At 38.4% G+C, this 15,000-nt stretch overlaps 1 protein-coding gene across 1 annotated transcript in view; it reads right to left on the minus strand.

The window, feature by feature from the left end:
* Positions 1 to 15,000, minus strand: part of LOC136839124 (venom allergen 5.01-like) — a 293,527-nt gene that overhangs the window by 213,126 nt on the left and 65,401 nt on the right. The window contains exon 2 of the mRNA XM_067104789.1: positions 5,934 to 5,996. The gene's annotated coding sequence lies outside the window, so the exon portion shown is untranslated. The remainder of the gene's footprint in view (positions 1 to 5,933; positions 5,997 to 15,000) is intronic.

Raw genomic sequence — 15,000 nt, forward strand, 5'->3', positions numbered from 1 at the left:
CTCAAAAAGGTCTGAGAGAGAGAGAGAGAGAGAGAGAGAGAGAGAGAGAGAGAGAGAGAGAATCTCCCCCAGAACAACTCATTCTTCACATCCCTCAAAAAAGTTTGAAGGAGAGAGAGAGAGAGAGAGAGAGAGAGAGAGAGAGAGAGAGAGAGAGAGAGACCCTCATTGTTGGCTTAACGAAGACAGCTAACCAGCCCCCATTTTTGCTTGCCTGCGCGCGCACCCTCTTCAGTTAAGTTTGCGATGGCGTCCCCGATACTGTCATATCTTAACACACTGCCAGTTTTTTGCCGATTTATTTATTTTTTTTTTGATCGGGGAACATATTGCAAATTTATTCAAGAACTCGACCCAAAATGGCCGAGGCCGGAGCTCGATTCTCCTCTTCTTTCTTGCCTCTCTGAGATTCGAGTGTTATCGATGATGGGTATCCAAACTCAATGAATATTCTGTTAAGGTTCTGTTTACTTCGGGCTAGGAGGAGAGAGGGGGAGAAAATATAAAAGAAAAATAGAAAGCTATCAGTAATTTTCATCTTCAGTCACGCCCTCCTGTAAAAAATGACTTTTGCAGTTTCTTAATATTTTTTATTTTATCTTTTTTTTTTAGTTCGTTTCGTTAGTCAGTGATGATGTTGATGGTATTATGCGAAGGCAAAACGACCTGCATTGGTTCAGGAATAATTCTTAAATTACTCGCAAAATTTTCGGACTGTAAAAAAAACTGCTAATTCTTGAATTGCTCGCAAAATTTTCGGACTGTAAAAAAACACTGAAAAATAAGAAGCATTCTTTTTAATCATTTACAAAAGAAGCAACAATCATGGAAGAATAATGTCCCTTCAGTACCAAAATGATTACAAGACGTCATCCGTAACATATATTAAGTATTGTTTCACAGCTGGAGTTTGCAAGGCAAAGACTCGAAAGGAGTAAATATTTTTTTCGGGAAATATAAGTTTCTCTGCAGAGGTCTTCAATGAAGCCTTGGCGTTCAGGTGGCAATTATTTATAAAAACCTTTATTTATGAATAGATGTATTCAGTGTGTCCAAGAGTGTGTGTGTATATAAAATACACACACATGTATTATTATATATATTATGAATATATATACATACATATATATATAATATATATATATATATATATATATATATATATATATATATATATATATATATATATATATATATATACATACATACATACTGTATATATACATATACATGTATGTGCTGACGTGTATTTATGCAAGGAAGAGAGAGAGAGAGAGAGAGAGAGAGAGAGAGAGAGAGAGAGAGAGAGAGAGAGAGAGAGAGAGAGAGATCATTACTAATGCAACTGTATTACAGAACATCTTCCTAATTTTTACAGGATTTGTTACAGGGATAGAGAGAGAATCATGTGGTCAAGCAAATGTAGGTTACGATGTAAGAAGCCAGATAGAACAGACGAGATAGGAAATTTCTCTTACAAATCAAATCGTAAGAGAAAGACAAAGTCAGGGAAGCGTTTTTATGCCTGAATAAGCTTTCTTCATTACTGGAAAAGCTGTTGGGATGGACATAACTGTGGCATCTAAACAACACTGTCCGGTGAACTCTGTCATTTCTTGCGATCTGCACTAATGAATTAAGAATGATCTTATGTTCCGCATGAATGAATTAAGAATGATCTTATGTTCCGCATGAATGAATTAAGATTGATCTTATGATCTGCATGAATGAATTAAGAATGATCTTATGGTCAGCATGAATGAATTGAGAATATTCTTATGTTCCGCATGAATGAATTAAGATTGATCTTATGATCTGCATGAATGAATTAAGAACGATCTTATGATATGCATGAATTAATTAAGAATGATCTTATGATCCGCATGAATGAATTAAGAATGATCTTATGATCCGCATGAATGAATTATGAATGATCTTATGATCCTCAAGAATGAATCAAGAATGATCTTATGATCTGCATGAATGAATTAAGAATGATCTTATGATCTGCATGAATGAATTAAGAATGATCTTATGATCTGCATGAATGAATTAAGAATGATCTTATGATCTGCACATATGAATTAAGAATGCTCTTATGATCCGCATGAATGAATTAAGAATGATCTTATGATCTGCATGAATGAATTAAGAATGATCTTATGATCCGCATCAATGAACCAAGAGTGATCTTATGATCTGCTTGAATGAATTACGAATGCTCTTATGATCTGCATGAATGAATTAAGAGTACTCTTATGACCTGCATGAATGAGTCAAGAATGATCTTGATCTGCATGAATGAATTATGAATGATCTTATGATCTGAATGAATGGATTACGAATGATCTTATGATCTGCTTGAATGAATTAAGAATGCCCTTATGATCTGCATGAATGAATTAAGAGTGCTCTTATGATCTGCATGAATGAATCAAGAATGATCTTATGACCTGCATGACTGAATGAAGAATGATCTTATGGCCTGCATGAATGAATTAAGAATGATCTTATGATCTGCATGAATGAATCAAGAATGATCTTGTGATCTGCATGAATGAATCAAGAATGCTCTTATGACCTGCATTAATGAATTTTAGTAATTTCAAACATTTTACTCTTCACTATAGACAAAGGCCAATAAAGTAGATAAAAAATTCTCTACGTTAAAATGTGCCAAATGTCGTCAGCAAAATAAGAAATCCTCTTCTAATGTGAACTAGAGGCTATAAAAGACTTCAAGCGAAGCAGAAAAGACTCTACAGAAATTCGAATAACTGGAAAGAGAGGATCTATCAGGAGTTTATCCACCAGCATTTGAGTGGCAGGAGCAAGAGGTTATCTGAGGGAGGTCACTGCACTGAATGGAAGGAAGGTAAATTGGCGAGAAACGAACCTTTGGTGACACAGTTAAAAATAGAGAGAGAGAGAGAGAGAGGAGCTCGCTCATACGATTGAAGGAATACGACCAAAAGAAAACGTATACGATAAGTTTAGAGTTAGGAGAGAAAAAGGAACAGTTGAGAGAGAGAGAGAGAGAGAGAGAGAGAGAGAGAGAGAGAGAGAGAGAGGGGAGCTCGCTCATACGACTGAAGGAATACAACCAAAGGAAAACGTATACGATAAGTTTAGAGTAAGGAGAGAAAAAGGAACAGTTGAGAGAGAGAGAGAGAGAATGCAGCTCCGTGATTCTGTATGTGTGAGTGGCAATGGCGATTACAGGAAGCTTGTTTAAACACATTAGTACGATACTATTCATATAAGTTCCAAATAATGACCCAACATAAATAGAACTAAGGGTTACGTGATAAAACAGATCAATTTAATGCAAGTTTCTAGCAATCGGTCTTCTCTTGCAGTAAAATAGAGGAGAAAAGTAATAATTCTAGATAAAATTTCCTTTTAATATTAAAAAAATGGCGTTTTTCCTCTCTAGCCGTCACAAATATCAAGATTCGCCATATTATGGTAACATATATAAAACAAATCAAAATTGTCCTACATCTAATAAAGACCATCTCTAACTCTACTGAGAATTGAAATTTATGCTCTGTGGACTTCGTTTTAGGAAAGAATACAACATCGTCAGCACAGCAGTCTAAAACTCTGGAGAAAGATAGTTCTGTAATGCTGCATTTTCTGGCCAATAATTTACATTTTCAAGAAATTTCACGTAGACTGAGGTATCTTAGTCCAATTTATCTATAACCTGCCGGTTCAATATGACGATCGTATTCGCAAAATCTATGAAGTTTACACATGACAGAGTTTGCGTAGGCCTCTAGTTTAATTTATTCGGGCCGCTCCATTCAGTTTCGAGCCAATTGTGAGAAGGCGCTGATCTGCAGAGGTGAGTGATTTCCCAAAAGAGGCGCGTCTGAGGCCGCTCATGCCAGCGCTTAAGATGACAATTGCAAGAAAGCCCAGAGCTACCCCGTTGCCTTTGGACCGGCAATTAAAGCATCCATCAGCGTCCGCCAGAATTATAGTTGTGGTCATGTCGGGGGCGAAAATAAATTCGAGGTGGGACCACCACTCATGAGCGCTGACTTGCACCTGCCTCAGTTCGTTTCCTTCTCGTAATCGTTGTAATTATCTCCGGGCATTGAATATATGGCATGTGCCTGCGCCCCAGGTGTCGTTTTAATAATTATATATACTCCTCGCCAAGCTCCAAGGGATTGCTGGTGGGTCGGTTGGTTGGTTGAGGATCTTACGCCACCAACTTTTTCACCCTTTCCTTTCTCTCTCTCTCTCTCTTTCTCTCTCCTCACCTTCATATCACATTTTTGTCATTATACCTTCCCTAGTTTTCCTCTTCCCCTTTAATGCTATTTTTTCACTTCTTATCTAACTATTTTTATTCCTCATAGTTTTCTCCTTTTCTCTCTCCTCTTCCACATCTTTACATCATATATTTATATCATTATGCCTTCCCTAGTATTCATCTTCCACTTTTCTGCTATTATTTTTTGTATTTCTCAAAGTTACCTTTGTAATTTATTATTCATTATCCTTCCCTAACTCTCCTGCCTTACCTCCACTCCGAAAACTCATGTAGCTAGTTATTTTTTCTTCGTCAGCCAATTAAGAAACGCCGTGTGAATCATTCTCAATATACAAGAGAAAAGAACATCCCAAAGGGAATTCGATTACATCTGCACATCGCCTGTCCATCTAATAACGCGATTAAGGATTGTGAAACTGTCGGCACGAGAATTAAAGATTCCCTTCCGAAATATAATTGTTGGGAGGCCGTGACCTTACTCAGGAAATCTTGGTCATTGAGTGACCTTTTATCCACCGGTCGAGCAGGGAGAGGCGCATTGCGCATTTGGCGGTTGTTCGCAAAATAACAATGGAAAAAGGTGAAGTGTTATCGTTTTACAAGACCAAATTCTCCGACTGAGGAACGCCCTGTTCCCCTGGTTTCATGAATGTCAAATGATGCGCGAATAAAATGAAAGGGATAATATTTTCATTGGGTGAGTGAAGATACAAAGACAGGAACACACTAAAATCTCTCTCTCTCTCATATACACACACAAATACACACATAAAAGCTCTCTCTCTCTCTCTCTCTCTCTCTCTCTCTCTCTCCATCTCTCTAACATACACACATATATACACATAAAAGCTCTCACTCTCCCACACATAAAATTCTCTCTCTCTCTCTCTCAAACACACACACATAAAAGCTCTCTCTCTCTCTCTCTCTCTCTCTATCTCTCTCTCTCTCTCTCTCTCACATACACACAAATATAAACATAAAAGCTCTCACTCTCACACATAAACTCATCTCTCTCTCTCTCTCTCAAACACACACACATAAAAGCTCTCTCTCTCTCTCTCTCTCTCTCTCTCTCTCTCACACACACACACACACACATAAAAGCTCTCTCTCTCTCACACACACACACACACACACACACACACACACACACAAAGCCCTCGACCCGTTTAAGTGATCTGCATTGAAATTACTTTTGTATGAAGCTGCCAGTCTAATTCGTCATCCTTGGTTGTGGGAGCTAACGATGCATGGATTCAAGCAAGGTAAGAAACTCCTCGTCTAAGCTTAGTCTTGGTCGTCATCGTTCGAGTCGATGTTGATACAGAGAGCTGGCCACACCTCCGATTAATAATACTTCGAAGATTTATCGAGGACAACTTTAAAAGACCACAGGCTGACGATCGCTCTCTCTCTTTCAATTGTTCCTTTTTCTCTCCTTACTCTAAACTTATCGTATACGTTTTCCTTTGGTTGTATCCCTTCAATCGTATGAGCGAGCCCCTCTCTCTCACTTTTATTCTAAAATTATCGTAGACGCTGTCATTTCCTTACTTCTTTTCATTAGTTCAAACACCGAACTCTGTTCAAAATCAGACATTTTGGGCAAACAGACAACAATTGGAAAACAAAAAAATCTTACCTTATTGAATCACGTCCTCCTGAAACCTTCAGTGTCGCTCAAAACCCAGGGTATGGCTTATTGCTGTAAAGAGAAAACACAGCATTTGTCAGTCAAGCTCAAATGGGTACTGATAGAAGCAGCATTATTTTAATTCTAGTTACAAAGATGGATTCGGTACCGTTTTACCGCCATTATCATGCGTGAATTTCGAGCCACTTACGGCAAGTTAGGTATGTATTTGTAATCCTGGTCATGCATAACGTTGAACTGTTTGTTATTTGAAATTAAAACACAATCCAAGCCACTTAAAAAAAAAAAAAAAACTCAGGCTATTCACATTTTAGTTAAAAATGAACTTGAAACACGCTTTCAAAGTGCGCGCACGCACGCACACACACACACACATATATATATATATATATATATATATATATATATATATATATATATATATATATATATATATATATATATATATATATATATATATATATATATATATATATATTAATTTTTTCTTAATTGGGGATTTCAACTCCCTCTTAAATAGTTATCCAACTGAGCGGTAGGTATAGCCCTGCTACGAGACGATCATTTTCAAGAGATTTTCTCTCTTTATTTACGCACAGTTACTAACCTGGTGTTACCTCACTTGCTACCTGGCCAAACACCTCGATAAAATCTTCCATAATATTCAACAGTTCATCCATCCTTTTCGACGATAACAAGACAAGATTTTCTCAGTAGCATTTCCCTACTATCTATCTATCTGTCTATCTATTTATCTGTATATCTATTTATCTTTGTTTTAAATGATGCCTTCAGCACTACTATCAACATCACAACCTCAATTTTCCCCTCTGTCTGCCAACACACCATTTTCCATCCAGAATGTCGTTTGTAAAAAACTTCGCCACGGCGCATGCGCAATGCACTCGTGACTGACGGCATTCCGCCAGCTCTTCCTTGCCAAGGGAATGCTGTAAATTAAAAGCGAAGACTTCAGAATGACTGCCTTTTGACCGCCTGTCGTCTCTCTCTAAGTATTGGAGATCCGAGCTCTGATAAGGACGTCAAAGTTCTTCCATGTTACTCGTTCTGCATACTCGAGTCCCTCGAGGAATTGATCGTTTCGATGGCTCTTGCTCTCTTGTTTATTCTGTCCGTCTGAAGGCAGGAGGCGGGATTGAATGCGAATCGAGCTTTCAATCACCTGTGCTGTTTGTAGTGACGATGGACTTGGAGTCAAAATAGGATTTTGGAATGTAGACAGGTTCGCCCAAGAGATTCACAAAAATAATAATAATAATAATAATAATAATAATAATAATAATAATAATAATAATAATAATGAAGAAGAAATCCACAATTATGTTAGTGTAAATACATACAAATATATATATATATATATATATATATATATATATATATATATATATATATATATATATATATATATATATATATATATATAAGACAAGAGCTTTCGAGAACATGCTCGATTTCTCTTCATAAGGAGAATCGAGCAGGTTTTCGAAAGCTCTGTTATATATATATATATATATATATATATATATATATATATATATATATATATATATATATATATATATATATATATATATATATATATATATATATATATATATATATATTTCAATATATAGTTACACTGACATCATTGTGTATTTCTACACCATTTTAGTGACTCACGGGATTACAGTTAATAATAATAATAATAATAATAATAATAATAATAATAATAATAATAATAATACATAAATGGAATATATGTAATCCGCTAGTTTGTTACGAACTTGAAAGCAAAGAAAAGTGTTATTGGTAAATGGGTCAACTTATATACAATAACATTTTTACGAATAGTCCTCAAAAGTATTACGAACGTCACAATTTGTAAATTTTTCTTATAATAATAATAATAATAATAATAATAATAATAATAATAATTTACTTTATTCTAAAAGTACACTTTATTATATCCTTAATAATGCAGTACGTGTAAGAATGCACTATAAAAGAATACGAGAAATAACGTCAGTTGACCACATTATTTGCTAAAACCAAGAATAAATCAGAACAGCTGTCTTAAAGTCCTCCTTTACAGCATCACTAAATTCAAAATCAAGACTGATTCATATATTTTCCTCTCCCTCGACGAAGGAACCCTGATTCTCTCTCTCTCTCTCTCTCTCTCTCTCTCTCTCTCTCTCTCTCTCTCTCTCTCTCTCTCTCTCTCTTCATTCTGGAATTTTACAGCTCGTTTACCTCGCTCCTTGGGGTTCCAGGACCGCAGAATAACATTCGTAAAGTATGATCAAAGTTTCCCTGTAATGAGGATATTTCATATTGGTCTCTTCGTCATGGAATGACCAAGAACGTTAATCTTATTTTTTATGACCCATCACAAAAGCACAGCCACGGATTCCTCTAATATGTCACAAAAATACTGGAGTAAATTAGTAAATTAGTATATTAAACTTGAAAGGAAAGAATTGTTACGGCGCCAAAGAATGACCACTTGTAAGAATGCTCAGATAACTGAATATAACCAAACTTGATACAAAGACACTGAAAACAACATTTATAAACCCTTAAGGAGAGATAAATCCCAGCAAGATAACCATATATCATTAAAAGCCATTTAAAGGAAAACGCGTTATTGTCATCAGTCAACTATAAGAAAGGTCCCTGAAAGCGAGTACAAATGAATATGCATTCAGTTAACAAAATTTGTCAATATAATTCTTGAAGAAAGAAAAATAAATACATGAAGAAATGAGCTTGCGTTCAACAGCAACCTCAAGAAAAGCTGCTTGAACCCAAGGGTGTAAAAACATGGTCAGCTTCTCTTTCAAGTCGTCCAATGTTAGGAGATAAGTCTGCTGTTTACATTTCCATGGGATAACGAGAAGGTTTATCCGCGTCTTCCCTTAGCCAAGAAAGAAGAGTTCCTGAGAGAGATGACGCAATCAGCCCGAAACCAATGAATGTGAGGCCGAAGGAAACAGTAATGTATATTGCAAAGCACATTGCACTTAAAAAAGTTGGTATATAAATAAAGTGGTATAATTATGCAGTTAAAAAAAAAGTGAATTGCCTTCCAAACACTGCGAGATGGATGCAAAAGGAACTCAGTAACCATCCATTTCATATACCACAGATTTAGGGTCCACATTAAAAATCTTGATGTGCAACAACGCCAGGAAAAAAAATGCATTATGCGTTCAAGCGTTTTTATGAAGGCCTACTTTCAAAATACCATACGACCCGAGGGAACCCTCACCAAAATCTATGAAAATTTTCCCAAAACACAACTATATAAATAAGAATCACGTCATGTCGGCAAGGATTATATTTGATTTACAGTCGAGCAAGCTTTTTTGGAAATAAGTGAAAAATCAGAATTTGTCCGTAAAACTTGGGTATTTTGGGACGGTGACTTCAACAGCATTTTAAGAAAGTTGTACCCGGAGTTGAATATTCGTCCAACACCCATCGCCTTTTCAAGAGCTCGTCGGTGATCTTTATGTATTTATAAGAAAGAGAGGTTATGTTTCCAGTCACTCTAAATTTCAAGGGAAAATGAAATTCGAGAAATGAATGTCAGCCACAAGTGAACCGCATTTCTTGTATTAGTTTTCTGAAAAAGAACTCTATTGTGCCGGCTTTGTCTGTCCGTTCGCACTTTTTTCTGTTCGCACTTCTTCTGTCCGCCCTCATTCTTAAAAATTACAGAGGCTAGGCTAGAGGGCTACAAATTGGTATGTTGATCATCCACCCTCCAGTCATCAAACACACCACATTGCAACCCTCTAGCCTCAGTAGTTTGGATTTTATTTACGGTTGAAGTTAGCCATGATCGTGCTTCTGGGAACGATATAGGACAGGCAACCATCCCGGCCGTGGTTAAAGTTTCATGGGCCGCGGCTCCTACAGCGTTATACGGAGAACACCGAAAGATAGATCTATTTTCGGTGGCCTTGATTATACGCTATACAGAATACTCGATTGCGCCGAAGAAACTTCGATGCATTTTTTAAAAATTTTTATTTTGTTTTATTTTGCTGATGAAAGCGGAAGATTTACAAAATCTGTGTAATATTGATCGTAGGTAAAAGAAGTTAAGTTATGACTGATTTGTAATTCGGGGTATTTGGGCCAACGGGTTCATTCTGTCCTGCGGCTCGCTAATTGACCTCAGACCCAAATTTATAAATTGCAGCCCAAATCTGACAAAGCCACAACCAGGTGCAGTGCCCGTCAGCTTTCAGTTTATTTCTGTCATAAAAATAACAGGGAATCCTTAACTGAAACCGGCTCAATGACAGGTTCTCTCCCTATGCCCTCCATCTTTGGTTTTCACTCCCTTCTTCCGTTTTCCTCTATTACTTTCTACTTATCTTTCCTCAAGCCAAAATGGCACTGGCTTTAGGGCAAAACCTTGCCCTTTCTTCTTCCCTTTCGCTCCTCCTTCCGGCCTGGGCAAGCGGCATTCACGCTCATTACAGAGAAGTTACTTGTACGGAAGACTACGATTTGCAGGAAATGCATAGAGAACACACGGAGTATACAATTTAGACCGACGGCCTAGCGTCGGGACCTATGAGGTCATTCAGCGCTGCGAGGAAAATTGAGAGTAAAGGGTTACAAAGGTGTAATAGGAGGAAAACCTCGCAGTAGCACCATGAAATAATTGTTAGAAGAGGGTGGAAAGTAAGATGGAAGGCAGAGTATATGAATGGAGGTACAGTAAAAGGAATGAAAGGGCTTGCAGCTAGGGGCCTAAGAAGGGACGCTGCAAGGTACCTTAAGTAATGCGTACAGCGCACCGCGCGTGAGGTGCACTGACGGCCCTACCCTCCTAAGGGGAGGAAAAGTGTACCACAGATACTACCATTAGAATGGGGTTTATTTCAAATGTATACACACATAAAATAGAAAAAAGTACTTGAAAGACCACAGTGCATGGTCATTAATTTTATACCTTCCTAGTTGTTTTCCCAATTATATATTTGTTAAGAACTGTTTTGTGACTGATTAATAATCATATATATATATATATATATATATATATATATATATATATATATATATATATATATATATATATATATATATATATATAATATATATATATATATATTACTTAGCCACAAAACAGTACTTGACAAAAATGTCATTAGGAAAACCACAAAAAGGGGGAAAATTAATGACCATGCACATTTAAAGTTGTTTTAATAATTTATTTAAAAAAAATATACACGTAAGCCCTAATTCCTTTAACTGTACCTAAAGTGGGCGCGCTATCGGCCTAGCCCCTCACCCGTATCTCTCTCTCTCTCTCTAGAGAGAGAGAGAGAGAGAGAGAGAGAGAGAGAGAGAGAGAGAGAGAGGCGTGGGTGGTACATAATGACAGTGTGTTTAAGGTGTGGGTGGCATAAGAAATCGCATGAAGTCAGTGGGAGGCTGTGGCGATGGGGGCTGATATTATCTCCGTGGGTGGCTCCGAAGAAGTTTAACATCCCTCCCCCCTCCCCACCCTCCCCTCCCCCACCCTTCGGCGCCTGGGGGTAGAAGTGGCCGAGATGACAAGGCACCCGTGGGTGGTATATCTTGAAGGAGAGAGGAAGAGATTCTTCAGGATGGTATATGACCGCCGTTGCTGTTTGTTGAAGAGCGTGCAGCGGCAAGCAGCGCAGCAGCTCCGGAGCGGTTCCTCAGAAATCCGCGCCGGAAGAAACGGACGAATTATGATTTAAACGACGGTGATTGCTACCTTATAAATCCGGCCATGGTTATCGCCTCTCCCGCCAGCCTTCCGTATGTCGTCGGTTGTTATGAGAATGATGAGATAAGTACAAAGGCTTCATCGTTATCTCTGGCCCGTTGCTTTAAACCGCTTAGTTTAGTTTTACATCTGTTTAATTCAATCCTTCTCTCCGAGGTTTAACTTCTGTACTCAGTGGGCAAATTTATTAGCATAACTGCAAGGCCTTGAATAATAGTCATTTTCCTAATTCCACGACGTTACGATCAATAAACCGCTTGCAGTCGAGTGCTACCACCGAGAGAATGATTCGATTATCACGACGGCTAAACAAAAAGAGCAGAATTTTCAGATGTAAACGGTCTACGAGCTAACGTCGAATTATATCATACTGAGCGCTGCACACTCGGCGTTTGCCTGTACATATTTTATCTGATCTGACACCTACCGAGCGTTGAACAAGGAGTCTGCAACATTGACGAGAGCACGGTGTGCGTGTGTGTGTGTGTGTGTGTTTTCCCCCACTCCTTTATTATCGTGGCACATACGTTCAACTTACTTGTTAATGCGCGTTGATCTATCGGCGCAAAAACGCACGACAGCTTGCGGCCAGGCGGGGTCCGGACACAGGAATTAAACGCACGAATTGAATGAAATGAAATGAATGAAATATAGAATTGAGGCCAAAGGCCAGGCGCTGGGACCTATGATGAGGTCATTCAGCGCTGAAAGAGAAATTGAGAGATAAAAGGTTTAAAGGCGCAACAACAGGAAAACCTCGCAGGAGGGGAAGGTGGAAAGTAGGAAGAATAAGAATAGAAACGAAGGTACATTAAAAGGAATGAAAGGGGCTGCACTAGGGACCTTGAGGGGACGCTGCAAGGAACCCCAAGGAATGGTAATGCCTACAGTGAACCGCGCATGAATTCGAAAGTGGGGGAATGACCCAGAAGACGGCAAACAGATTGAAATGAGGATTGTCAAACAGCATCATCCCATTAAGGAAAAAAGAAGCCGCCACGCCCATGACGCTTTTTCGGTCACTGTCAGGAACCTCTCGTATCTCATCGGAGCTAAAAATAACAGAATGGGAAAAGTGGGTGGCTCTTTCGTCATGTGGCTTGGTTGCAGGTCTGACCTTTTCGACGCCAAGAGTACATCGTGCTCAGTTAGTCAGCTAGAATAGGCCATAAAAGAGAGCAATTTCATTAATAAATGCAGCAATCTAAGAGTAGGTGTATTATATACACAGTAAAATGTGTATATGATCTTGTCAGCTTAATTTTTGTTAGGTCAGTTTAAGTTAATTATCTATGAATGAAATGGAATCTTCTCTCTCTCTCTCTCTCTTTTGGTCAGCTTCAGTTGAATTAAACCCTATTATCTTTCAGTCTTCATTTGATTTTTATGTGGTCCATTAAACTGACCACATAAGATTATGAATAGTTCTTCGGTTTAAAAACAAAGACTTCCTTTTGTTGTGGGCCGACTCCAGCCAACTTAATACGTACTCATTAAGTTGGTTGGAGTCAGCACACGACAAAAGGAAGAATCTCTTTTTTTCTTGACCAAAAACCGAAGAACTGTTTAAAGTTTTATATGGTGAGTCAGAAGAATCGAAAGCTGACCAAAAATGAGAGAGAGAGAGAGAGAGAGAGAGAGAGAGAGAGAGAGAGAGAGAGAGAGAGGATCCCATTTCAAACATAACTGGTGAAAAAAAACTATAGCAGATTACAGAATCATCTTATACTTAGCATCGTGGAATCAAAGATCATCCATACTTAGCATCGTGGAATCAAAGATCATCCATACTTATCAACTGGAATCAATTGTCAACAAAACCTTTCTGGCCAAGTTTCGTAAACAGCCACTCTATTATTCGGCCGTTCTCATTTGATATCTCTCTCTCTCTCTCTCTCTCTCTCTCTCTCTCTCTCTCTCTCTCTCTCTCTCGAAAGGCATACGCACACACACACACACTGGAGTGAAAGCAGTGCCTTCCCTTGGGGAACCCGTGGTCAAGGATAGTAAAGGTTACGACGATGGAAGATGAATAAGGGAAATGAGAAGGAAAAAGATGACGGAATATCTACTGATGGGGGAAAGGAAGAAATGTTTAGCAATATTGAGGTAACAAGCATTAAGTTGGTAAACAAACATGATGAATAATAGTACGAGGAAATGTCAAAATAGAAGGAAGCAATGTCTTGCTTACAAAGACTACACAAGGAAGGTAATGTACTGAATAAATAACGTAGGAAAAACATGTGATCATCTTGTTTTGATGCATAAAAACAACGCCCTGCCCCAAAAAAAAAAAAATGCCGACATAAGGAGCCATAAACGAATCAAAATCATTCATAAATATTTACAAATGTCTGAATGAATACTGTGACAGACGCAGGAAGAGAAAGGTTAGAAAAGAAAAATACAAGAAACAAGAGGAGAATGAAAAACGGCAAATGAAAAGTGAACGTAATTACAACACAAGCGTTCACTCTCTCTCTCTCTCTCCTTCCCTCCTTTGCTGAAAGAAAGAAAGAAAAAAAAGAGAACCGATTATCTCGTTCTAACGCTGAGAGCATCGGCAGCATCCCTTTGAACACGCCGCCTTCTGCCCATCCCCCCATTTATGAATGAAAGCCACTCAACTCCCGTCCTTCACTCCTCTTCCCATTGGCCAGCCTCGAACCTTGACCCTTATAAGACGAGCCCCCTGATTGGTCTGTTGCCGGCCTGCCAACGGCGTTGATTGGTGGCTTTTCCCCGGAGCATGTGCAATGAGTCTGCCGGGAGGAAACGCCGATATGCTCCTCCCTGTGAACGCTCTCAACGCTCTCCCCCGGACTTGCTTGATCGCCGTTGAAAGAGAGACCTTGGGAAATCATTTTGGATTCTATAAAGTGGCCCGAGTCGTTAAGGGTCATTTGAGAGGGAGAATAAGCGTGGAAATGAGCGTTCTGGGCCATCAGAAGTTTCCTCTGTGACGCAAATACTCTTTCTAGATGCCCTCTCATTATCATCATATTCTTTTGTATTCACAATCACTGTTCCACTTCTTGTCATTACCCCGTTACTCACTTGTTCACTTCCCCGGTTCCTTGTTTGCTTCTTTTTGCATTATCGACTCATTAAACGCTTTTACTATTCAATTAAGTGAAAAAAAAATGATTAGGGCGTAAGATGTCATGACGTCATCGAAGTGGCTAAGAAAAGGCGATTTCGGGATTTATCTTGACGTCATGAGGACCGGCCGCCTAAATTGGCTGGCAGGAGCCTGGTCAATTGATTCGATAT

The sequence above is a fragment of the Macrobrachium rosenbergii genome, chromosome 6 (assembly GCF_040412425.1).
Source record: "Macrobrachium rosenbergii isolate ZJJX-2024 chromosome 6, ASM4041242v1, whole genome shotgun sequence".
NCBI classification, from domain to species: Eukaryota; Metazoa; Arthropoda; class Malacostraca; order Decapoda; family Palaemonidae; genus Macrobrachium; species Macrobrachium rosenbergii.